The 26,520-nt window shown below is 42.1% G+C and overlaps 1 long non-coding RNA gene across 1 annotated transcript in view; it reads left to right on the forward strand.

Moving 5' to 3' along the window:
- Positions 1-25,014, forward strand: part of LOC137227119 (uncharacterized) — an 86,654-nt gene extending 61,640 nt beyond the window's left edge. The window contains exon 4 of the long non-coding RNA XR_010944710.1: positions 24,593-25,014. This is a non-coding gene — a long non-coding RNA (uncharacterized lncRNA). The remainder of the gene's footprint in view (positions 1-24,592) is intronic.
- Positions 25,015-26,520: the final 1,506 nt, after the last annotated feature.

Below are 26,520 nucleotides of genomic sequence, written 5' to 3' on the forward strand. Positions count from 1 at the left end.
AAAGACCCCCAGTATCCAAAGCAATCTTAGGGAAAAATATAGAGCCAGACGAATCAGACTCCCTGACTTCAGACTATACTATAAAGCTACAGTAATCAAGACAATATGGTACTGGCACAGAAACAGAAATATAGATCAATGGAAAAGGATAGAAAGCCCAGAGGTAAACCCACACACCTATGGTCAACTAATCTATGACAAAGGAGGCAAGGATATACAATGGAAAAAAGGTAGTCTCTTCAGTATGTGGTGCTGGGAAAACTGGACAGCTACATGGAAAATAATGAAACACTAATGAAAGAATGAAATACTAATAACACTCCCTAACACCATACACAAAAATAAACTCAAAATGGCTTAGAGACCTAAATTAAGAGAAGACACTACAAAATTCTTAGAGGAAAACATAGGAAGAACACTCTTTGACATAAATCACAGCAAGAACTTTTTTGACCCACCTCCTAGAGTAAGGGAAATAAATACAAAAATAAACAAATGGGATGTAATGAAACTTAAAAGCTTTTGCAAATGGAACAATAAACAAGACAGAAAGGCAACCCTCAGAATGGGAGAAAATATTTCAAATCAAAGTAACTGACAAAGAATTAATCTCCAAAATATATAAACAGCTTATGCTACTCAAAATTAAAAAAACAAACAACCCAATCAAAAATGGGCGAAGACCTAAATAGACATTTCTCCAAAGAAGACATACAGATGGCCAAGAGGCATGTGAAAAGGTGCTGAATGTCACTAATTATTAGAGAAATGCAAATCAAAGCTACAATGAGGTATCACCTCACACCAGTTAGAATGGGCATCATCAGAAAATCTGCAAACAACAAATGCTGGAGAGGGTGTGGAGAAAAGGGAACCCTCTTGCACTGTTGGTGGGAATGTAAATTGATACAGCCACTATGGAGAACAGTATGGAGGTTCCTTAAAAAACTAAAAATAGAATTACCATATTACCCAGCAATCCCACTACTGGACAAATACCCAGAGAAAACCGTAATTTAAAAAGACACAGGCACCCCAATGTTCATTGCAGCACTATTAAAATAGCCAGGTCATGGAAGCAACCTAAATGCCCATCAACAGACAGATGGATAAAGAAGATGTGGTATATATATACAATGGAACATTACACAGCCATAAAAAGGAATGAAATTGGGTCATTTGTAGAGATGTGGATGGATCTAGAGACAGTCATACAGAGTGAAGTAAGTCAGAAAGAGAAAAACAAATATCATATATTAATGCATGTATGTGGAATCTAGAAAAATGGTACAGATGGAACAGTTTGCAAGGCAGAAATAGAGACACAGATGTAGAGAACAAATGTATGGACATCAAGGAGGGAAGCGGGGGTGGGGTGGTGGTGGTGGTGTGATGAATTGGGAGATTGGGATTGACATATATACACTAATATGTATAAAATAGATAACTAATAAGAACTTGCTGTTTAAAAAAATTAAATAAAATTCAAAAAAATCCTTCTCTCCATTTCAAAAAAAAAAAAAAAAAAACACACACAAAAAGAATGGTAATATACTATCCTGCCAGTTTCTTAAATTCTGGAAACTTCTGAACTCCTAAGAAATCCACAAGGATTTCAGGTAAAGAGATCATTGACCTGTATTCACTCATTTTTACAGTTAAGGACACAAGACAAAGGAAGGTTAGGAAGTTCTTCACATTCACATAGCCACACCAGGCTACCACACCAAGCTAACTCCCTACTGGGATATCTAATGTCAGATAAAGTAGTACATCTGTCCATCCAGTCATCCATCTTTCCATCGATCCATCGATCGATCGATCCATCCATCCATCCATCCATCCATCCATCCATCCATCCATCCATCCATCTCAAAACATTTACTTGAGACTCCACTATATCCTAGGCTGTAAGAAGACTGCCCTGGTTAAAAGTTACCAGAGAAGAGATGAAAACTTTTTTTCAAATAAACAGGGGCTGCAGAAAGTACTATTTCTGTAGATGTTACTCAGAGGCTCTGGGAATTCAAGGGATGATTTAAATGCTTAGCTGAGCCCTGGCCTTGTAAGGTATTTATCAACTGGGTCCTTCCATCTCTCTCACCATTTACTCAAGTGCAAGGACCACATCTCATCCCTGTTATCATTTGTATTATCCCTGTGAGGTCTCTAGTGTTTGGATACTGTGGTCTCTCAAAAAAAAAAAAAAAATGACAGAGTGGAATTTGATGATTGATTTGTTTTTGCTGCAAGAGGCAGCAGGATAAAAACAGTACAAATGCATTTTATATGGCAGCCTCCAAAGGAATCACAGAAATATTTTCTTAAAAAGCAAATAAGAGAAAGGATACCTTAAAATTTTATTAGAGGATACTACTCTCAAAGGGAGAGGAAAAGCTATGGGAAAGGAAAACATAAAAATAATACAACTAAGTGAATATTTTTGCAGTTGTGAGAGGCCCGTGAGGAAAGGTATATTTAAGAATCTAAGAACTGACAGTGAGCTCACAAAGTCCTAGCATAAAATCAAGAGAAGTGACTAACTGGCTTGGTGCCAAGAAACACATTCCTAAATCTATGAAGGGACCAGCAGATGAGGATATTTAACATGCAGAGACGGAGGGCAAGGGTGAAATAGTATTCCATGACATAGAATACAATGGCATTTACTATAGGAGGCTGGGCACAGAATTTGGATTAACTGGGACATACCTGCACCATTTCTGAGAACTTGGGCTAAATTCTGTGTGGAGATCTGGAGCTGAAACTTCCTGCAGCTATTGCCTAGATCTATGGTGTGTCTGGACTTTACTCAGTTAATAACTTCGTGTCATGGATTTAATCTTTTGGTTCTTGAGAAGGCCAGGACTTTTTGCAAGAGCACAACCCAAACAACTGTTGGAGGATATGGCTTGAGACAGACCAAGTGTTCTCTCCAATGCTAGTACCTTGTCCGTTTTTTTGACCCTTGACCAGAGGTGCCCCACACATCTGCCTCTGGAACACACTCTGCATCCATTTGGGGCTCTCTTGCCCATGTTGGGTCCTGGGGTCCCCTGGGGCCCTGCTGGTGAGCTCACAGTTGCCTCCTGGTCTTAGCTTCTCTGCTTTGTCGTGACAGTACACCCCACAATCTGAGCTATGGACACAATGCAACCCTGAACCTCTGGGTTCTCATCTGCTACACTTTTACAAAGAATGAGATTTTTACTTGAAAACTTTTGGAGTTTGTAGCATCAGAGCCTTCTTACTACTGCCCCTACAAACAATATCTATTGCCCAACCTCAATCCTGAAAACAGAGAAGATGACCCTTTCTGGTGGAGGCTGAGCTCTGAACCCCACCCACCCAGCTTTCCAAGCCCAGGGCCTAAGGATGTGACAATCTGGTAGGTTACTTTTTTTTGTGATCTACATGGGCATTTTCATTTTGTGAAAATGCGTCAAGGGTATACCTTTATGATGTGCACACACATCATAATACCTATGCATTTTTGATTCATATTTTTTCTATACTGTAGATTATACTTCTATAAAAGAGTGAAATGCTTCATTGATTAAAAGAGAAAAAGTAAAGATAGCCAACATAAGTATGCATTGTCTACTTGAAAAAACACTGAGTCTAGGTTTCCAGTTTTATGTTTCAGATCACACTTTATTTAGATAAATTAGAATCACAAAGTTAAATCTAATCAATGTACATGTTGCCTATCAGTTTCTGAAAACAATTATTTAAAAAACCATGTCATGGTTCTCTCAGCTCTGTAATTATTCCAGTGAAACTAAAATGAACTCTAGAGACCCCATTCACTCCACTCTAGAATAGCTGTTGAAGGGATTAAGAATTCACCACTCCAGCCCCCACTTCTCTGCTTTCACCATTTCTCCTCTCCAAGGACAAGAAATAGAGCTTTAAGGATGGAGGCAAGAGACTCAAAGGAGGACTCCAGTGACTAGAAACCCAAATCCAGAAGATAAAACTTCATTTTCATATTGCTATACCACACTCAGTGAGGAGCAGCAGGCACATCACTGAAACAGACATATACAAATTCTCCACAAAACAGCTGTATGTTTCTAGATGTTATTGGTGTCAGAGATCCCAGGGAGGAGGACATAGCCAGTGTTTACTCAGAGCCCACCTGAGGGTGAGAATGTTTTACAAAGTGTGATTGCTTTCACAACCTTTCTTCCCTTTCCCTCATTTAGAAACCATCTGTTGTTAACTGGGACATGCAGATCCTGCTCCCCCATGATGCTGTCCCAGAGGAACATGCTTTGTCTCAGGTGCCACCAGCTGATTATTCTGGGTGCACACTTATGAAAAGAATTTGCTTTTTCTGCTAGCATTGTCAAATTATTGGAAACATAGATACTGTACCTATTAGAGAAAACAAAATCTTCACTGTGCTAAATGGATAATCTCTTCTATCTCTCACAAACTCCTAGGATACCCCATGTAGGATTCCTACTCAGACAGCCTTAATTAAAAACCTGGGGCCCTTAATGACTTCACCAGCCATGTAGATGAAAGATTTTAGTGTGACAGGAAGAAAGAAGCTATATACCCTCTAATTAGTCACTAGAATGTGTAGCTAAAGTCAGCAATGACCTCATTATTTTATAAGTATTTGATGGGAGGAAAGTCCCACTAATGAAATACAGTTTTCAAAAGTGAGATTCATGATTTCATCAACTGTGTATTAACTTTATTTTGGAATTGAATTCATGTAATGCTATATTTTGGCTATATAAGGAAAGCAAAAGATTAATCAGCAGTATAGATCAAAAAGGTGAAGATAAAATAGTAAAAACTCATATCAAAGCTGTATAGGTCACCAAGGGACAGCTAGGAGGTTATTTTTCTTTTGTAGAAATGAGATAAACAGCCTCAGATATTTCTCCCCATCTTTTTGTCCTGTGCAGGTATTTTCTTTCAGCAGCATAAAGATGTATTTCCACTGTCTTCTGTTTTCACTGTTTCTCCTGAAAAATCAGCTATATGTCTTACTGTTGCCTCTTTGAAGTTAATTTGTCTTTTACATTTTTTCTGGCTGCTCTAAAGATTTTTCTCTTTGTTGTTGGTTTTCAGCAGTTTGCCATGATGGTCTCCACGTATGGTTTCCTTTGTGTTTAACCTTGGGGTTCACTGAACTTCTTGCATCTGTGGGTTTCATGAGTTTTGAGAAATTGTCTACAAATATTGCTTCCATTATAATCTCCTTCTTCTCCCTTTCTGGCACTTTATGATGATAGACCATTTTATCACATCACATTTGTTTCTGAAATACATTTTTGTATTTTATACTCTTTTAAATTCTCTATATGTCATTCTAGACCTTTCTATTGGCCTATCTTTCTGTTTCCAAATCTTTTCTTCTACTGAAACCAATCTAGTGTGAATCCATTCTTGAGCTCCTGTATTTTTTCAGTACTGGAGTTTTCATTTGATTTCTTTCTTATCACTTTCTTTTTGCTACCCTCATTTTGGCTTTTAATTTCTTGAACATATGAGTCACAGTTATTTTAAAATCAGTGCCTGATCATCTCATATCTGGATCTGTTTCTATTATATATATATTTTTTCTCATGGCTCTATCTTCTAGTGTATCTGGGAGTTTTTTATTGCATGGTAGACATTGTGTATAAGAAATTGTAGAAGCCCTATATATGATGTCCAATAAGGTAGCCACTAGGTAGCTATTGAGCTCCTTAAGTATGGCTAGTTTTGTGTAAATACTCACTGGATTTTAAAGACTTGTTAAAAAAAATCTAAAATACTTAATAATTTTTATATTGATTATGTCTTAAAATGATATTTTAAATATATAGGTTAAGTAAGGTACATTATTAACATTAACTTCACCAGTTTCTTTTTACTTTTTAAGTACAGCTGCCAGAAAATTTTAAATTACATATGCAGCTCAGATTATATTTCTACTGCACAGAGCTCCTCCAGATGATAATATATTCCTCCAGGGAGGATTCACATTAGCTACTTTCTTGCAAGCTGACGGAGACAGGAAGATCACATTAATTCAATTATGAATTGTGCTGATAGACCTGATAGAGTGTACTGTAGACTCTTAAGGGTCCTCACTGAAAGCCTAAGGAGTTTACTAGGCCTCCTGCTCAGAGACAGACACAGAACTAAAATTCCTCAGCATTGCGAGACTACCAAAAGTTCTATTTAGCTTGTTGTCTTAGTCAGCTTGGGTTGCCATAGCAAATACCCTAGACTGGGTGACTTAAGAAACATTTCTTTCTCACAGTTCTGGAGGCTGGAAGTCTGAGATCAGGGTGCTGGCATGGTTGGGTTCTGGCGAGAGCCACTGCTTGTCTTGGAGATGGCTGCCTTCTCACTGTGTCCTCACATGGCAGAGAGAGAATAATCAAGCTCTCTGATATCTCTTTTTATAAGTATACTGATTCCACCACAATGGCCCTACCTTTATGACCTCATCTAAACCTAATTACTTCCCAAATGTCCCATCTCCAAATATTATCACACTAGAGGTTAGGGCTTCAACATTATGACTTTTGGGGGGAAACAATTCACTCCATAGTATCAACAAGGTTTTAAAATCTGAAAATGCCTTAAATTAAAACTTGGCTCAGAATGTCAGGCTCATGTTTCTGAATTTTTCTACTCTCCAGGAGACTGGTCTCTCAAGTCCTAGGCATTTTGGAAGTCCTGAGCCCCCACTTTTGCCTCCTCAACTCCATGTTACTGCCGAATGCTCAGTCTTTTTCTCCATGATTTTTGTGACTCTACAAATTCCTGGAGGGGCAGAGCTGTGTAGATTGCTCAGCTGACCTCAATACGTTTCCCTTCTCTCTGGGATCATGGTCAAGTTCTAGTAACCAGGTCGTCAAAATCTTCAGATGATGTGTTGGTATTTTATCCAGCTTTTCCAAAGAGACATCAGCTGGATTAGGCTGCTACAACTAGGCTGTTAGAGCTAGGAGTGGATGTACCCATAGCCATCTTCCAGCACTACTTCCTCCCCCATGAATATTTTATTTTACCTCCTTTCTTTTCTTCTTCTCTATTCATCGCTTGAATTTGCAAATTCTGGTAGAATACAGCTACCTATGTGAAGCTTTCCAAAGTGAGAAAGGAATGCTGAGCATTCTACTAAAGGTGAAACAGCTTAAACAGGACCTGCCCATCCTGTCCTGTGAGGTCCCAAGTGAGGACCAAGCTTGGGTTCTGCTGGGAACAGATATAGGAGTTCCCACATCAACAGCTACGTTCTTGGCTTTTGTTACACTTGCTTTAAATATTTTGAGGCTAACCTTAAGCTCATCTCTATGTTATAAAACTTTGGGAGCTAGAGTAAATCCAAAATTACATGTTCACTGTCTCTAGAATGTTCTTTACATTCTAACATCCCTCCTAGTGTGACAGGGACCATTTTCTCTGCCAGGGGTGACAGTCAAATGTTCATAGACAAGCAGTGCCCTCCGCATCCAGCCAGGGAGCATACCTCGAACTTGGTGCTGCTTAACACATGACAAAAGCTAAGTGGAGAAAGGGCATGTGGTTCAACTTTTCTCCTAGATATCCAACAATCTGTGCCTGGATTAAATCAACTGTGACCCTGATCACACTATCGTGGGAACCAGAGAGTCTTTATCGAATTTTACTTTGGATTAATGCCACAAGTAATCAAGGGAGAAAGCAAAAAAAAGAGATAATTTCATTTGTGGATATATTTCCTACGTTAAACAGTACTTTCTTAGGAATACCCATGGGAAAATTTCTCTCTGGTCTTAGGATAAAGAATAACTAGATTGCTCCTTGGAAAACAGTTCATTTTTATACTGTAAACTTTATGAATTATGTAAGTAATGGTAATTTCTTCTTGGATTAGCCACTTAATAGCTTAGAGTTATACTTAGAGCTTACTTCTAACAAGTGTATGGGATCCCATCACATGAATTTGCTATACTCATCCCAAGTCTGCCTTTTCATTTTTCCCTAACCTCAGTGTTCTTTGTCCACCTATCACCTTGATCACTGACATTGCTCTAGGTCAGACGCATCTCTTCCCTTGCTTCAGTTACTGTGGTTGCTATTTTATTGGTCTTCCTCTTTCCAGTCTTACTTCTATTCCCCAATGTATTACCTACACTAGCAAGGATAATCATCATAATCATCTGTATTAGTTAGCTACTGCTGCATGACAAATTAGCCCAAAACCTAGTGGTTTTAAACAACACACATTTGTTATTTCACCATTTCTGTGAGTCAGGAATCTGGGCAAGTCTTAGCTGGATGTCTCTGACTCAGGGTCTCTCAAAACCTGCAATAGGTATTGTCAGAGGCTTCATCATCTGTAGGCTCAACTGGGGAAGGATCCACTTCCAAGCTGACTCACATGACTTCTGGCTGGAGATATCAGTTCCTTCATATATGGGGATCTCTATAGGGCAGCTCATACAATGGCAGCTGGCTTCCCTTAGTGTAATATGGGAGAGACTGAGAGAGGCATCCAGGATGGACTCCACAGTAACCTAATCTCGGAAGTGTCATCCTTTTCCCATATTTTCATCATTAGAAACAGTCACTAAATCCAGTCTAGTCCTAATACACAAAACTGAGTGCACTTTGTTGAAAATCCTTTGGTAGCTCCTTAGTGCTCCTCAAATGAAATCCAAACTCCTTGATGTGACTGGCAGGTCTGTCCAGCCATGGTTCACCCACTGGCCTTATTTAGAGAAACCCCATTCCTGGCCCATTTGTTTTTTTTCCCGAAAGAAGAAAATGGATTGCATTTAGTTTCATTTTTTCTCTGTCCCAGAGGACATTTTCAAAACTGAAAACTTATCCAAGAAGCGTGAAACTGAATGTTGAAAATGTCACCAGAGTAAAGTACAATCCAGAAATTGATTCCTGAATAATTTACAGTTGTCTATAACTGGACTGAAATGAGTAAAAACAATGAAAATGGCTAGCACTTACGACTGGGGGTCAGGTGCTGCTTGGAGAACTTTATAAGGACTAACTTATTTATCCTCAAAGCACCCTGTTCCCTTGTCCTTCCCAGTTCACAGAAGTTGGGCTAAGGAGGCTGGCTTGGAGCCCCCTCCCTTAAGCACTACGGGTATTGCTGTAGCCTGTGCATGAGGATGTGACCTGGTGGATACTGCTGGAACTGGTAACTGCTTTCTGCCTTTCACAAGGCCCACCCAGCATGGGTTTCCACAAGTGATTTGATCCCTGAAAATGGCTTCTGTTGACTGCTTTAGGCCATACATAAAGTTGTAGGAGAAAGAGTGGAAACAACATTTTGAAATATTTTTAATGTGTATTGGGATTTCATGAATTTGATAATATAAGGAGATTTTTGTTGTTGTTTATTTGCTTTGTCCCCTAGTAATCTTTTTGCAACAAGGGGATTTTTTTATATTAAAGTTCTTTTGGACACAAAATTCTGGTGTAGGAGGGTTTTTCCAGAAAGTTTTCAAACTGATTGTTTTCTTTTCTACAAAAATATAAACAACAACAAGAAAGTTTTTGGAAACAGACCTGTGTTGGAAGATTCTGCCATTGGTGGTCTGTGCAGGGAGTTTTAGCTTTCTCTTACCTGTTTCTTCTTCACTCATATTCTAGCAACTGTGATTATGTTTCGGGGATTAAGTCAGGTGATTTCCAGCCAAAGGAGTGATATCAAGATGGGGGTTGATTTGGGGTCAACTCAGGAAACCTCTTAGAGCCAGGTATGGTGAAGAACTGGCAGCTAGAGAGCCCACAGAGGGAAGGGCAGCTGTCCTCAGGGGCTCCCAGGAAGGACATCAGTCTTGGGTAGAAAGTTGGAGAAATGTGCGCATTGCAAACTCTGAATTTCTACCATCCAGTAGCCTTTACTCCTTTCCAAGCCCCCATTCTAAACCAATTACTGTTAAAATAACTTCAGTGTAGTGTGGAAAGAAATGTAAACCGAACAATCATGCTTCCTTTGTGAATATTGGCCTTCACATTTTTAAGAAAAGAATCTCTAAAAGATCTAGGTCTCTGATAGCAACCACACATGGGCCCAATTATTCCAGAAATGAGTTTTATCTTATGTGATTGGGAACACTGGGGACTTTCTGACATTTTTAGCTGCACAATCTCTCAACTTTTAGACACATAAGCTTTGTATAAGTTTTTACTTTTTCACTGATTCCACTTTACCTCCCCAATCCAAATGTTTAATGTATGTTTCATTAATGGTGAATGATTTCTGCTAGTTATCACTCATTTTGCAACCCTGAGCAGCAATTGGAGAAAACAAAACCAAACTTGTGCTCCAGATAGCATGAGTTCAAATCAGCCTTGTCAGAATCTAAGTGATCCATTTGTCAGTTAAAAATCTGGCTTCCTCTCTCCTCTTCTTGAGGAGAGGGAGTTTTATTTTGTGCTGAACACATTTTTAAAGGGACTTTTTGGAAGCTTATCATATCAGGGACTAGACAAACACCATTGTCTGGGGCACATCAGGCCACCTGTCCCCTGTCCTGTGATGGCTCAGCACTGCTTGGAGTCTCTTTGTCAGGTCTCTTTGTGATGGCTGCACCCCAGGGGTGTCTGAGGACCAGACTCCCCTGAAACACTGTCCCTCCCTCCTGCCTATTGTGGTCTCTTTTTTCCCTCCCTCATTTCTTAGTGGTGCTCTATGCAAAAATGATCAGCTAAAAATCTGTTTTAAAAATGTACTTACTTGCACACCTTACCACACTTGGAAAAGTAACCCTTCATGTCTGCACATCCCAGTTTACAAAGCTCAGTCATGTGACATTCTCACTTAACCCTCACCTAAACCAGTGAAGTTAAGGTCACTGCCCATTCTAGAAAGAAGGAGACGGGGCTCACAGGTGCAAGGACACTTGCCCAGGGCTGTGTCTTTCAGATGTGGCAAAGCCATCGATTGAATACAAGCTCATTGCACTACACTACAAGTCATTTTCAGGAAGAAGCACTCGCTCTATCCAGGGTCCAGGGTGTGGCCACATCTGGCTGAGTTCTCACTGCTCTGGCATCTGTGGGCTTCCCTCCCTGAGGGCAAGGGTCATATGGATGGAATGTGAGGGCTGGAACACAACCAGGACACAAAACTATACATGCAAACTTAGGTAAGAGTTTTCTTAGACTCGGAAAAGTAGACACATTTCAAATATTACACATTTTTGAAAGTTGATAAATACCATATATGTCACAATATCATAAAAAAGCATATTTTTATAAATTATCTCATACACTTCTGAAATACTTCAGGAATTTATATATATATATATATATATATATATATATATATATATACATATATATATATATATAATTTTGCCTTGGTGGTAATTTTGTCTGGAAATACCTACTTCTGAAGGATAAGATTCACTGGAATCTCTAATTTGCAAGTTGCTATGTGGGGTGGATAAAATATGACTTCATTTATAGATGGAGTAGTTATTTGTAGAACTGCTACTGCTTTTTGCCCTAAGAAACAGGAGTTCTGATAAGTGCTATTGCATGTGATTCTTGTAAAAAAAAAAATGTACATTGCATTTATAATTAAGTGTACTGCATTTTAAGCACTTTCCTGGCCAGAGAACTCTTCTTTTTTGACAAGGTATCACTGGGACCTGCTTATGGTTGAAAGCATAGTGGCTGGGAGAGTTTTCAGAGAATAGCTTCTGGCTCTGGGTCTCTCTATCCTTGCTTCTCTTCACCACCCCCCACACAGTGCTGTAGGAGGTGATCCCTCTTGCTTGCCAAGACACCAGGGGGCTGGAACTGTAGGCAGGGAGACATTCCAGGAAATCATTCCTGCACTGGAATGGTTAGCAATAAGGTAGCCATACATGGAGGTGACTAAAATCATGAAAATATACCTTCAAAGCTCAAATTCAGCATGCTTCCAAATCAGTTTCCCATTGGTTGCATCCCAAAATGCTCCTAGCCACATGACGCCCTCCAGCTGGAGGGTTAGTGTGAACAAGGTACAGTGGGAGAGAGAAGCTATGACCAGTTGCTGCTACAGTAACCTTCTTTTCAAACCTATGGAAGCAAAACCATGTGAACATGTCTCTTGTGTAAACAAGGGATATAAATATCCTTCGCTCCAAATAATCCTGTTTCCAAGGAGCCATCAGTAGCCTGCAGGGCCATGATGGATGCAGGGTGGGTGTTATATGCTGAATCGTTTCCCTCCTAACATTGAAGCCCTAACCCCCAGCACCTCAGGATGAGACTGTGTTTGGAGATGGGATGTTTAAAGAGATGACCAAGGTAAAATGGGGCTATTAGTATGGGCCATAATCCAATGTGCAGTGTCCTTACAAGAAGAGGAGATTAGGACAAAGACACACACAGAGGGAATACCATGTGAGGACACAGGGAGAAGACAGCTATTTGCAAGCCAAGGAGGGAGGCCTGAGAAGAAACCAACTCTATCCACAACTTGATCTCAGACTTTCAGCCTCCAGAACTGTCAGAGAATAAATTTCTGTTGTTTAAGCTGCCCAGACATGGAGTCCCATACAGATGAATATAGTGGTGTAACCAGGATGTGACTGCAGTGCTCCAGGTTGTAAAGGAAATTTACTGTTGAGTTGTGGTTGAGTTTATTTAGTTTTTCAAAGTGTTTATGGAGTGATCTACTATCTACACTGTACTAAGTACCAGCCATGGGAGGATTATAAGACAGAAAAAATCCTTTCCTGCCCTCTTAACTTATAATCTAGTGGGAGGACATAGATACACATAAATCAATACAATTTCAAGTAAAATGTGTTTGCAACACTAAAGCACTGGAATAGAGAGGGCCTGGCAGTGGCAGGCCTCTTTAAGTAGATGTCAGAGAAGATTTTTCTGAAGACTTGACCCTTGAGAGGAGCCATAAATAACATGAAGAAGGAGCCAACAAACAGATCGTTGAGAACACTATTCCAGGATATGGTGACTGAAGTGCAAATGTCCTGAGGTGGCAACCACCTGAGTGTGCTAGAGGTACATAGTGTCTGGAGAATAGTGGAAACCCAGGAAAGTGGTCCATGATGGACAGGGAAAACCTCAGAGAGATCCTAGAGTCAGCATGAAGAGACTAGATTGAATACTGATTACAAAGGGTCACCATGGAAGACTTTAAGCAGGGGACAATATTATCAGATTCACCCATGGAGGAGACACTCTAAATTTTGTGTGGAGTCTGGAGGAGGGAGGCCAGTGTGGAGGCTGTGAAATCCTCAGTAGTGTTGGTGATGGGCCGGGGCTCATTGGAGACATTTGAAAGAGGAAAAGGGGATACATTTGGGGTCCATTTTGGAAGAAAAGCCCATAAAAGGTGAATGCTGGTATTCTGCTGGTGGCAAGTGAATTGTGGGGCCTTCACTAGATGGAGGAGGGGAGAGAAGGGAAGGTCTGGTGGTGCATGGGGGCATATTGGTGGTTGCAGGGAATATTGAGTTTCATTTGGGGCATATTGAGTTAAGGGTATCTGTTAGTCCAAGAGGAGATGCCAAGTAGTGGCCACCCACCTGAATTGGCTCAGTCAGGAGAGGGAGGAAAGTATGCTTCAGGGACAGCTTGTGGTGGCCAATCATGAAGCAGCTGATGGGAAGGCCTGAATTGCTCATTGCAGTGAAGTCCAACCCCAGGGTGGTTGTCCCTGAGGCAACAATGGGCAGTTAAGGTAAGGAGCAGGCTTGAGGAAGGTGAAAACCTGCTCAGCACCTGGTCAGCCACACCTATGAAGTGGTACAGGTGTGCAGTAAGGCTCACTGAGGGTTTCTTTAACTCACTCTGGAGGAGAGGCGAGGCAAGTGGTCAATGAGGGTATGCAGTTGAGAGAGGATTAGATAATAGTGAGTGATACTAGAGGAGAGATTAGCAAGTAGACCTGGAAGTTGCCCCTGAGGGGGAAGAGCTCAGGAGGGCAAGTTCACAGGGACGTACCACAGAACATTTCCTGAGCTGCTGATACAAAGTTTGCCTGTAAGATGCTCTGTTATCAGCTGTTTGTCTCTGGTGAAGACCAAGGGGATTCAAAGCTCTTCTGAGATAGCAATTCTAGGTAGTACAAAGAACAATGGTTTACTTCATTCAAAAACTTGGATATCAAACTGCCTCCTGGATCTAGCAAGAAACAAATGGCACAAGAATATATGGAGAGAAGAGAATTATAGGGGGAAGTTGAAGATGGTCAGGGCACCATCTGAGTTTTAATAACCATAGCTGACTTGGAGCCAACTGCCAAACTTGTGAGTGGGACCATCCTAAGTCGTCCAGCCCCAGCCACTCTGCATCTGACTTCCACTGTGTATGTGATTAGAGCAGGGATCCACTAATTCTGCCCCATCTAGAAAAACTTCCCAGCTGACTCACAGAATTGTGAGAAAAAATAAATGTTTGTCATATTAAACTTAAGTTTTGGGGTGGTTTGTTATGCAGCAAAAGCTACCTGATACAAACTCATAAGGATGTCATGAAGAGTGACAAGATGAGTAAAGCATTTAGAACAGTGTTGGGACAGTAAATGTTAGTCAATATTGATAATGGGCTATATGTTGCAATTTTTGTCTTGTTTTGTTTTTAATTGTGAGTGCTTTCTTGGCAGGGAGCAGGGTTTTTTTTGTTGTTTTTTTCCTATGGGAACTCCATGAGTCTGAGAGGTATCCCTACAGAAGTCTTGATGTTTGTTTCTTCCAAGTAACCATGGGTTTAAAATTTTATTTATTTATTTAATTATTTTTTAAATTGAAATATAGTTGATTTACAATGTTGTGTTGGTTTCAGGTGTACAGCTCAGTAGATTCAGATATACACACACACACACACATACACACGTGTGTGTGTGTGTGTGTACATATTCTTTTTCAGATTCTTTTCCCTTATTGGTTATTACAAAATATTGAGTATAGTTCCCTGTGCTATATAGTAGGTCCTTGTTGGACCATGGGTTTTTTATATTAATTTCTCAGCTTATGATACCTGCACTATATGGCTCATGTAAACATTTGCCTGGCCCAGATTTGTTTTTTCTATTTAGTACTTTTCCCCATTCAGGGTCCTGGATACATGGCAAATTTCCTTGCTGCTTCCTTGGACCAATGGTGGAGTTTTCTATTCTCCTTTGTGAGAAAGGATGGTTAGCACTACGTGGGGCCTTATCTAGGCACCTCAGTTCCATCCCCAGCCTGCATGAGTGTTAACCACATTCCCATGGTGGTGAATCCCACCGAGGCCCAAGTCCAGGACTGCCTTGGGCTGCCTTGGGCTGACTTGGGCCACTTTCTGAGAATATTCTTCTTTATTCTTTTGAGCTAAGCTGTGCATTTTAAAAGGTTGGCTATTAGTCTATCGTGTCTCTCTCCATAATGGAAGGAAATCCAAATCTGCCCAATCTGCCATCTTGCTGGAAATCACCAGTAATCTCTTTCGTGGCAGATCTAATGGGACTTCTTTCTCTTTGAATAATGGGAAAAATAATTTCCAAAAATTGATTTTTGAGCTGAAAGATACTGTTACTCAGAGCTATCTTTTAAAATGCTGGTTTAGAGTTTTCTTGCAAGAAAGTTATTAACTAGCAATTTAAAGAATTTGCTTCAATGTTTAAAAGAGGTAAGGTGTTTGTAATAGATTCTTTAATATTGAAAAGCTCATGTTAAAAAGTTAGCCTCCTTCCTCAGTACTGTCCCTCCCTGCCCAGCCCACTTCTTTTAACAATGCTGGCAGTTATCTCCCACAGTTTAAATGATATGCTCATCCTTCTGTTTTAAGTTTCAGATGGTACTTATTTACTATCCATCATGAATTATGGGCATTTTCTCCCTTGTACTATCACTACTTGCTCCACCACCCTCCTCTTCCTATTCTTCCTGCCAAATATGATAGTTATATTATATTTTGTTATTTTATTGATTGTTTTAAAAAACGTACTTAAATCTCTACTTCCTACTTTAACAACTTTACAGGGCATCTTGCCTCCACCTAATATGAGATAAAGACGTTAGTGTCTTTATCTGATTCCTTGCTCCATTATCCACCTAATTTTTGTCTGTTACATTTTTACATTTAGTATATCAAAGTCGGCAACATTTACATTGTTTTGCCCAAATTTCTATGTGTGACCATAATTGACACTAAAATTTGAAAAACAATCGCCTTGACATCATAAGTTTTATGGCATTTTTGTTTACTATTTAGGCCAAGTGGTATTGCCAAGATCACACATTTTTCTCTGTTGGATTCTGTGTACTGTTTAGAAGAAAAATATTCGTGCTCAAAAATCAAATGCAGTTTCTTTTGTTATTTCTCATCAACTGCTTTCTATTTGGACCATGAATATATTTAGAGCTTTTGTTTTTTCCCTAGAGTTTCTATTGCCTTTTTTTCCTTTCTAAAAGAACAATGTATTTCATTTATCATTTTTTTTATTTCTTAAATATTTATCTGACACCTGTTTTGTCAGGCAGCTTTCTGAGAATAAAAATGCAAATAAAACAGGCCCAAATCTCTGTCCTTCCATTCATTCTACTAGTGGTAAATGTAAATAATAAACAAAGAAGTAAAATGAATGGCAGATAAGCAGGTAAGTGTTGTGGAGAAATATACAACAGGCAACATCTAGTAAGTGCCATGCTGGGTTGGGGAGTCTGCAATTTTCAATATGGTGATCAGTGAGATTTCTTCGGGGATGATTTGCTACTCATTCTTGTAGTTAGAGATTCACTGCTTTCACACTTATTCTGATTTCCATGGGGTCAGAAACCTGCACTGAGTCCACTGCCCTGCCCTAGAAGCCCTTGTCCTGGCCCCTCTCATGTTGTCCCAGAGCCCAGCTCTGGTTGCAGAACAAATTATTTGGCCCTGGCCTGGCAAGTCTGAGGGCTAGGCAGAAGCCAAGTGTCTTTTAGGTGACACTGTCCCATTTGTCCCGGGCATTTCAACCTGGGTTTGACATCTACATGCACATTGGCAGGGTAAGGAGTGTAGAGCAGCTGTTCATGCTAGGCATTGGCTGGGATAAAGGATGCTTTTGCTAAACTAGTTTCAGCCATGATGAAACAGGTAGTTTTCTGAGATATGGTAGGTGAGGGTAGCGATTTGGGTATGGTATCAAATTCATGTAAAATTGTGTTCATTTTTCCTCTTTCATGGATCATAAACACTGTTTTAGTGCCAGAAAATATTTAAAGTGCCAACCTCATGGATGTTGTAGATGAATGGATTATGGGTTCACAGTGCTTCAGAGTTTCTTTCAGGCAATAATGCTTTCTTTCAGAAAAAAGAAATGACATGATGGAGTTATCATGGTGATTTCTATTTTTTTACTTGGTAATTTCCATATTCTCCACATTCTATTTAATAAACACAGCTTATTTTTATAATCAGAGTAGGACTAAATTTAAACAAAAAGGACATTAGATCTGAATAAGTAGGAGACAGGCATATATGGTCCTTTGTTACTCATGAAATTTCATCTGACAGAGTTTGAATCTATGTTTAATTCAATAAAGTAACACACTTTTCCATGATGTCCCAGAAAGTAGAGAAATTAAAGAAAAATAGACTCAATTACTAGGGAACATTCTATATAACTTGTCTGAACAAAGTGGCCTTTAGTTTGTTTGAGTTTTAGATAATTACAAAACAACACGGGTAAGTAGAAACAAGGGCCCCCGGATCCCTTCTTCACAAGCCAGGGCATAGTGGACAGTGTGGGTGCTGCTTGCCCAGCAATTAAATTATCTCTGGCCTGGGCAAAGCTCCGTAGTTTACATGTGTTCAGAAGATTACTGTTCCCTCCCTTGAAATGTTTTACTTGTTTTTTCAGAAGTGCCACATGGAGACAACGAGGCCCCTCTCTTCTTGGTTTTCCAAATTAACAGGTATCTTAAGGAGGCAGAACCCTATACTCTGTGTGTCACTGTTGGTATTTAAGGCCACAGATCTTGGATGGTGACGGCAGATTACACGGCCATCCCTTGTTACTTGTGGGTGTGGACAGTGTGCTCTCTTGCAGAGAATGACTCACTGCGGGTTTTACTGTCTGAGCTGGGAAGTGACTCAGGACTCTGAAGGATGCTCCCGAGGCAGGAAGCATCCGCTGCCCTGTGGGCCTTTGGAGGGATGACATGAATCAGAGGTTGGGTTCCCACATGTCCTGCTCGGCCATCATAGACCATTGGTCCAGACAGTGCCCTAGATGGAGACAGGTTCTGCTCTGTGGCTCCTTCCTAGCTGTTGAAGTGGTTCTGACCAAATGATCCATCCTAGTGTGACATACATGCTCCACCTCGGCATTCTGAGGGGAAGAATCCTAAAGTGGAGACAGAGAGACTAAAGGACTTGCCCAAAGTCACGCACGTTGTGATGGGAACCCAGGGTGCTCGGCTCCCACTCTGGAGCCTTCCCCTCTGCAACTTGTGTGCCCTAAACTGCAGGAGGAAGTGGAGGATGGTGGGGGGAGAGGGAGCAGGGCAACTGTGAAGTGCGAGGAACTTCAGGGCAGACTTTTCTTATTGCAAAACCCTAATTATAATGTTCTGTACATTTTTTTTTCTATTCAAGTGAGAAACTGCACAAGGCAAATATTGCTTCTGAGACTTTAAAATGATAGCAGCAAGTTGTGTGATTCTCAGGTAAACTGCATGGGGATCCCTGACCTCTGCCTACAATCCCTAGGGAGAGTTTGGGGTCACCTTTCCAAAGCAGCAGCAGTTTATAATACAAAAAGTATCTCTACAGTATAAGTACCTGCATGGAGAAGTGAAGAGCTTTCTCTAAACAGGAGACAATGTGAACCTCACCTGTCACTAAGGTAAAAGCTCCCTGAGTACAGCAATGAGCGCCATCGTGCCAGCCACATAACAGGTACTCAACAGACATTTTTGTTTGGCTGTCCATCAGTGTTCTTCAAGATATCAATAGGAGTTTCAGAGGACAAAGGTGTCTGGGAGCCCAATTAGCTTGGGGAACACTAGAGTAAACAGTAAGCAGGGTTTTTGCCTGAGGTCTTCCTAGCGTCTGTAATGTGCTGGTGGGTGTCACAAAGCCCCAGACAGAGAACGTCTGTGTATTCCTGACCACCCACGCTTGGGAGGAGAGGACAGATAGTTTTTAGTAATGGAAAGAGGTAGGGTTTTAGAGTTAGAAGACATAGACTGGAACTTGCCCCTTATCAACTGTTGTGATATTGGAAAGTCACTCCTGGGTACCCATTTGCCCATCTGAGTAAGGGAACAGTTGTGGCAATGATATGTAACTTCTACTCAGCCTCTGGTAGAATGCCTAGAACAAAGCAAGTGTTTAATACATGAGAACTCTTGGAATTGTAATTGGAAGACTGGGTCCCAGAGACTACCAAGTGGTCCAAGGTCACCCAGCTTTGTCCTTGGTTTGCTTGTCTCCCCCAGTATTCTTTTTACTGCACTATGCTGATGGATGATAGAAATTATACACAGACATGTTTCTCACGTACGTATAACAAATTAAATAGAAGTTGCCAGATGTTTCCGTATCACAGAAGAATGAAGTTAATGGATGTATATCAGGGCTCAAACTTAAGATTTAAGGAGAGATTGCTGAACGTGAGCAGACATAAAAGCTGTCTAGCTTGGTATTTCAGCATTCCAGTGCAGCCCAAGCCATTTGGTCACATCTGGTCTCCATCAGGCCTGAAGTGTTACATAAATACACGCCTGGTTTATAGGGTGAGGATGCCCTACTGAGACAGCCCAGGATTTGTTCTGCGTAAGCCCTGTAGGGGGTCCAGAAGGCAGCCTCACAGCCCTGGGCAACACCCTCTCAAGGGACAGAGCTCTCTGCTCCCCAGTGCAGCTGGGGCAGGGACAGCACACAACTGTGTCCATCCATTCCACCTGCCCTCCCTCATGTCAAACACACCTGAAGTTCAGTCTTTTGGTAGAAAGCTCTGGGTCCAGACAGCTGCTGGAGCTCAGTTCTGAACTTAGAGAAAAACAAAATGCTTCAATGATCCTGTGGGCTCCATCCATCCATCCATCCATCCATGCATCCATCCATCCAATTCATCTATTATCCATCCATCCACCCATCTATTCATCCATCCATGCCCATTCCATCTACTTATTCAATGAACATGAGCTCTTTCCATGTGCAAAGTACTATTCTAGGCACAGGGAATCCAGCAGCAAAGAAGTTAGACATGGGGCTGACCCTTGTGCCCAATTCCAGAGTGAAAAACCCACATTAAGTCATTGCACAATTATTCATTGGCCAGGATGATAAATTCCCAGAAGGGGAATTACAGAGTGTAATGTGAGATGCCTCTTAACTGAGAGGCCAGAAAAAGCTTCCATGAGCACAGAGGACGTGCAGTGGGGCAGCCTCGAAGCCCAGGCTGCAGTCCCTAGATCCACTCTGGCCACTTGGTTTTTGCGAGGCTCGTTTTGTTTTCTCTAGTCCTGCTGGTTTGACTGTTAATTCTTTTCCGAAGAGCCTCCCAAACAAGGCTATCCTTTCTCTAGGCAAAACTATTAAAATGATCCTGGTATCAGTTTTCCTAAGCAATCTAACTAAAGAGTTGAATTTCATAAAAGCAAAGTCCCTTATACCACGGTGAAGGAAGAAGAAAAAGTAAGGATTCCTGTACATCACTGCCCAAGGCAGGAGTCCTTTGTCCTGATGTCTCCTAAGCCTCTGCTGAAGGCATGAGGACCACGGCCTCAGCCCTGTGTGTGTTTTGCTTTTTTTTTAACATCTTTATTGGAGTATAATTGCTTTACAATGGTATGTTAGTTTCTGCGTTATAACAAAGTGAATCAGTTATACATATACATATGTCCCCATATCTCTTCCCTCTTGTACTTCCCTCCCTCCCACCCTCCCTATTCCACCCCTCTAGGTGGTCACAAAGCACCGAGCTGATCTCCCTGTGCTATGCGGCTGCTTCCCACTAGCTATCTACCTCACGTTTGGTAGTGCATATATGTCTGTGTCTCTCTCTCACTTTGTCCCAGCTTACCCTTCCGCCTCCCCCATCCTCAAGTCCATTCTCTAGTAGGTCTGCGTCTTTATTCCCGTCTTGCCCCTAGGTTCTTCATGACCATTATTATTTTTATTTTCATATTCCATATATATGTGTTAGCATATGGTATTTGTTTTTCTCTTTCTGACTTACTTCACTCTGAATGACAGACTCTAGGATATGACCTAGCAATCCCACTACTGGGCATATACCCTGAGAAAACCATAATTCAAAAAGAGTTATATACCACAATGTTCATTGCAACTCTATTTACAATAGCCAAGACACGGAACCCCTGTGTTTTATGCCCCTGCTTGCCAAGCCTGATCCAGATAAGCCACAGAGGAAAAGACATCTCCCTGTTCCTTGCTGGGAGGGGGAGGGCATGGTGAGAAGCAGAGCCACTTCTCGCACACACACCTGAGGCAGTGGTCTTGTTGCTCATGTGCAGTGGCCTGAGTATCGCCAGGCAGGGCTCAGCCTTCTTCTCAGATGGTAGGCTGTAATTATACATTGGAGGTAATCGCACTGGCCTTGTATCTGCTCTCTGTAGCTTTGCCTGGATCTTCAAGAAAGGGAGCCTCTGGTTTTGTGCTACTGTGTAATTTCTTCGTTGGGAAAGGGTTCTTCGGCTACTCCCAAACTGGTAACCTGTGCCCTGGCCACTCATTTCCTCGTGCACAGAATAGCAATTACATAGCCAGAGGGCAGCTGCTGATGGGTTTATTCTTTGTGACATGCATTTTGTGAGACAGAGGAGAGGTCCTCTGTCTTCCACAGGCAACTCTTAAAATAAATACCCCAGACTCCTCCCACGATTATCTGCATGGGAAGAAGGAAGCCACTGTGTCTAACATGCTTTGGAGTATCAGTCAGCGGTGCACACAGGGAAAGATACGAAGGAGCAAGGGAAGGTGGTGGAAACGTTGGAGTTTGTTCCCAGGTGAGGTATGCTCAGGGCCTCACTCCCTGCAGGCAGAGCCAGGGACAAGCTGTGCCCCCAGTTGTTTTTTAGTTTTTCTTTTTTTGCTGTACGTGGGCCCCTCACTGCTGTGGCATCTTCCGTTGCGGAGCACAGGCTCCGGACGCACAGACTCAGTAGCTGTGGCTCACGGGCCCAGCCGCTCCGTGGCATGTGGGATCTTCCCGGACCGGGGCACAAACCCGTGTCCCCTGCATCGGCAGGTGGACTCTCAACTACTGCGCCACCAGGGAAGCCCACTTCCAGTGTTTTTTAGAGGTTAACAAGCAATGATTTTCATCCAAGAGTCGTGACAAGACACTAGTGTGCATGAAGGTATTTGCAGGACAAAGAGCCTCAACGCATGTGCTGTGCCAGATATTGACAGATGGATCCTGAGGTCTTTGCAAGATACTGCATAAGCGAAGAGAAGTGAGGTGTTCTTGAGAATCAAAGCTGGGAGGCACCTTTGACACTCAAGCCTTAATTTAGGGGGAGAAAGCTGCATCGTCCAATGTGAGCAAACCCCACCCCCGTGCCCCACCCCTCACAGCACCCCTTTAGCTGGGGCAGTGAAGGTGATTCCACAGCTCATCCCCATGCTTCTCTGAGACCATGAAACAAGGAACTTTCACTTGGGGTTTGAAATCTGAGAGCTGGAAAGGACCCTGTGCTTTCTCCTCATAGCGAGATGGCGCACATAGAGAGAGGTTGCCAAGGTGCCCTCCTTGGGCCCCGCCTCTGGGATGTGGACTTGGTAGTGTTTGCTCTGTTGTGTGGGGCTGACCAGGGCTGGAATTCAGTTCCCCTGTAGTTGTCAGGATTGGTGCTTCTCTAGTGCCTGTTCTGTAAAGCCTTGTGTGAAAGATGAGTGATCACAAACAAAGTGAGACTCGGACAGGGCCTGCTCCCAAAGCCTCCTTCCCAGCTCTGTCTTCTCCTAAACCAAACCTGCAACTTTAGTGAAAGCTATCTTCTAACCTGTAAACTCTCTCATGAGCTCTCATTATCCTTCCTCCTCATCCTTCCTCTGCCTTTCTCTCTCTCCGTCTCCATGTTCCATAATTCTTAAAATTCTTGACGTTCTGTAACCTTTCTAAAATTTCCAAGGATTTGCATTAAATGCAGCCTCAGTATTTCCTTCATTAACTTGGGCTCCATCTCTATGTTAAAATGGCCAATTATTTCTCCAATTGACAAAGAAAGAGCAGATAGAGGAGCTGCTTAAACCCAGCCAGTGTTGTTTTGTATCTAGATACTGTCAACTTTAAAGTTTGTTTTTCAAGGTAACATTTTGGTTTGCTTTCTACACTTAATATCCTCTCCAAGTCATTTTGATCAACACTGACTCATAGATCTTGTCCTAATTTTACTGAACCGCTGTTTCCCCATTGGTTCAGTTGAAGAGCCCGTGGGGATTTCTCAGAGTGAGGCACTCAGACCTGAGTGTTCAGTTGTCTTTACCAGAAAACAGACCTGATTATACTGAAAGCACATGTGCATACCCATCAAGGTTCTCCCACTTACTCGACCTATGGGACAGCCCAGGGAGTGGTGGGAAAGAGAGGAAAAGAAAAACAAACCTGGGGCTTAATCTGGAGACTCAGGCAGGGAAACATGATGATACCAAAGGATGTGACAAGTGGGTCTTAGAAGGTAACCTCACAGAGGGGTGCAAGGCTTTGTGTCTGTGTGTGACTCCAAACAAGTTTTACAACAGTTATGTTTTAACCCCAATAAGCAGCTAGGGCAGTGGGTCATGACTTTTGAGTTTCATGGATCAGCAATTTTTTTTCAGTTCTATTGAGATGTAATTGACATACAGTACTGTATAAGTTTAAAGTGTACAGCATAATGACTTGGCTCACATATATTGTGAAATGATTTCCATATAAGTTTAGTGATGATGGATCAACAATATTTTAAAAAGAAGTTCATTGGGGCTTCCCTCATGGCGCAGTGGTTAAGAATCCGCCTGCCAATGCAGCGGACATGGGTTCGAGCCCTGGTTCGGGAAGATCCCACATGCCTTGGAGCAACTAAGCCCCTGCACCACAACTACTGAACCTGTGCTCTAGAGCCTGCGAACCACAGCTACTGAAAGCCTCATACCACAACGAAGAGTAGCCCCCGCTCACTGGAACTAGAGAAAGCCCACACGAAGCAACGAAGACCTAACGCAGCCAATAATAAAATAAAATTTAAAAATTTTTAAAAAGTTCAAGCAACAAAACTGCTTTTTATTATCATCCTCAGTTCCTAAGAGAAGACAGTTTAACATGCCAAAATATAGGAAGTGCATAAGTTCAGAATGATAAACAGTCTTTAAATAGATAAATAGATAAATAGATAAATTTGTCTTTTTGAAAAACTAATGTCCATATTTTTCTGGTTTTATTATGAACTCATAGTCATTGCTGACCACAACTGGTCCTGTACTGGATCATTGGCCTAGAGCAATGAGGGGTCTCAACTTCAGTGCTAATAATGCCAGTCAATGGTTTGTTACTGTTTGGAACACTGTGTTGGAAAGGATTCTCATGTGGGGTTCAGGCTCTACCATTATTAATTAGCAACATATGACACGGGCATTACAGTGATTTTGAAATATGTTGACAAATCCTTTGCGTTTCTCTCAGGGAAAGGTGGAGTCCCCGTGAATGCCGGCCAGCCTCAGCAACTTGCTTCTGACAAATAGAATGTGACTTTTGAACACTCACACTTGGAACCCAGCCACCATTGTGTGAGGAAGTCCACAGCACACGAGGAGGCTGTGTTCTAACCTATAGCCCTGGCTGAGGTTCTAGCCAACAGCCAAAACCACCCAATGGCCACGGGAGAGAGAAGCTTGCAGATAATTCCAGCAGCCAGCACCAAGCTGCCCTAGCCGAAAACAAGTGAAGCATAGATAAGCTTCCCTGCTCATATTGAAGATTTGTGAGTGAAAAAAATGTCAGTGTTTCAAGTCACTAGTTTTGGGGGTGGTTAGTCATGCAGCAGTAGAGAACCAGAACAATCACAGGATGAAAAGCAGCAGAAAATACTTATTACCGTCCTTATTCTAGAGCACCTGAAATTAAAAACAAACAAACAGTCTAAGTTACTTTTCTTCTGTTAATCTATTCCTATTTTCAGTTGGAAATTTAAAATTTAAATGTGTCTTATCTATGTCTATGAAAAAAGGCCAAGGTCATATTGATTTCAGTAGGTTACACTCAAATTGACCAATGTTCTGTGTTGAGTTCAACTTCTGCCAACCCCTCTGAAAAATGGTGCAGGGTGACCATGACAACCTCAACATGCTCTGGAGACAGAGGAGAAGATAAATCAGGAAGCGGGACCTCTCAGGACCCTTGCCCGCTTCCCAATGCCCTCCACGTCAGAGGTTGTCACCAGCAACTGCATTCTGCTTCCCAGTGGGTTTGACCAGGAGAATCCAGCACGAGATTAAATTGGGGCCTGAGAATTTCAGAATTCAGAAGAGAGGAGTTCTACATCCAAACACCCAGGGAAGAGCTCCCAGGCTGACCTTTCAGACAATTTTAATGGCCCTTTCCTGCAGTTCAGCCATTCCTCAGACATTCCCTCTCTCCAATGACACGTACTGACAAGTGTGAAATGTACCATGTGTGATTATTCCTCTGTGTGTGTGTGTGTGTGTGTGTGCGTGCGCATGCACATGTGTGTGTATCTGGTCAAGCTGGTACCCTCATTAGGTGCTGAGTGTATAATGACAGAGGTCCAGTCTTTTAGGACTCAGAGTGGACATTCTCAGACATAAATGGCCTAATTTGAGTGCAACATAGCGAAAACAGGTGAGTGTCTGAGGACAGCATTCCGGAGAGCACATATTCAGTGCTCCTTTCTTACAGATGAGCTGAGTGAGCCAGGAGGAGGTACCAGGGAAGATGGGGGGCTGTGGCTGGGACGCCCACCTGCACAAGAGCACAGAGGCTGGGAGCAGCTCTTTACGGCCGGGAGAGGGACCCTCACGGCCTGTAGCCCATCATGCAGAGACCATGCTGAGAGGGGAAGGGTTAGGAGAATTGCTCAGCCCTGGACAGTGCAGGCTGCAGGATGAGGCTGCCAGGACTCAGAAGAGGGGCTCACTGAGTCCCCGGGGGCATCCTGCTGGAGGTCCCACTCTCACACTAGGATTTAAAGAGAAGAGGGGCTGACAGCCTGCAAAAGGAAGACCACAAATCCACAAAGCATTTGGTCATGGATGGATGTTGAAACCTCTTAGTGCAGCTTTCAAAACCCTCCTGACCTGAGCCCGTGTCCCCACCTCTGCCCCATGGCTGGCGTGGACCAGCCCCCTGAGCTTCCACCTTCGCCCCTGTGGTCTCTCACTCACCATCGTGCCATCCACCTGTGCGGCAGCCCCCAAAGATGATTGGTTAGGAGTGTTCTCTCCTGGGAGCAATGCCACAAGGAAGCCTTGGGTGGGGAGGATGGGGCAGGGGCTCTTGGGTGTTAGGGTCTGCGGTAACACTGTCCTCTGACCCTCTTCCTTCCTCTCCACATCTAATTCCTAATCATGCTCAGGGCTGAGGTCCAAGATCAC

This window comes from Pseudorca crassidens, chromosome 7 (assembly GCF_039906515.1).
Source record: "Pseudorca crassidens isolate mPseCra1 chromosome 7, mPseCra1.hap1, whole genome shotgun sequence".
Taxonomy (NCBI): domain Eukaryota; kingdom Metazoa; phylum Chordata; class Mammalia; order Artiodactyla; family Delphinidae; genus Pseudorca; species Pseudorca crassidens.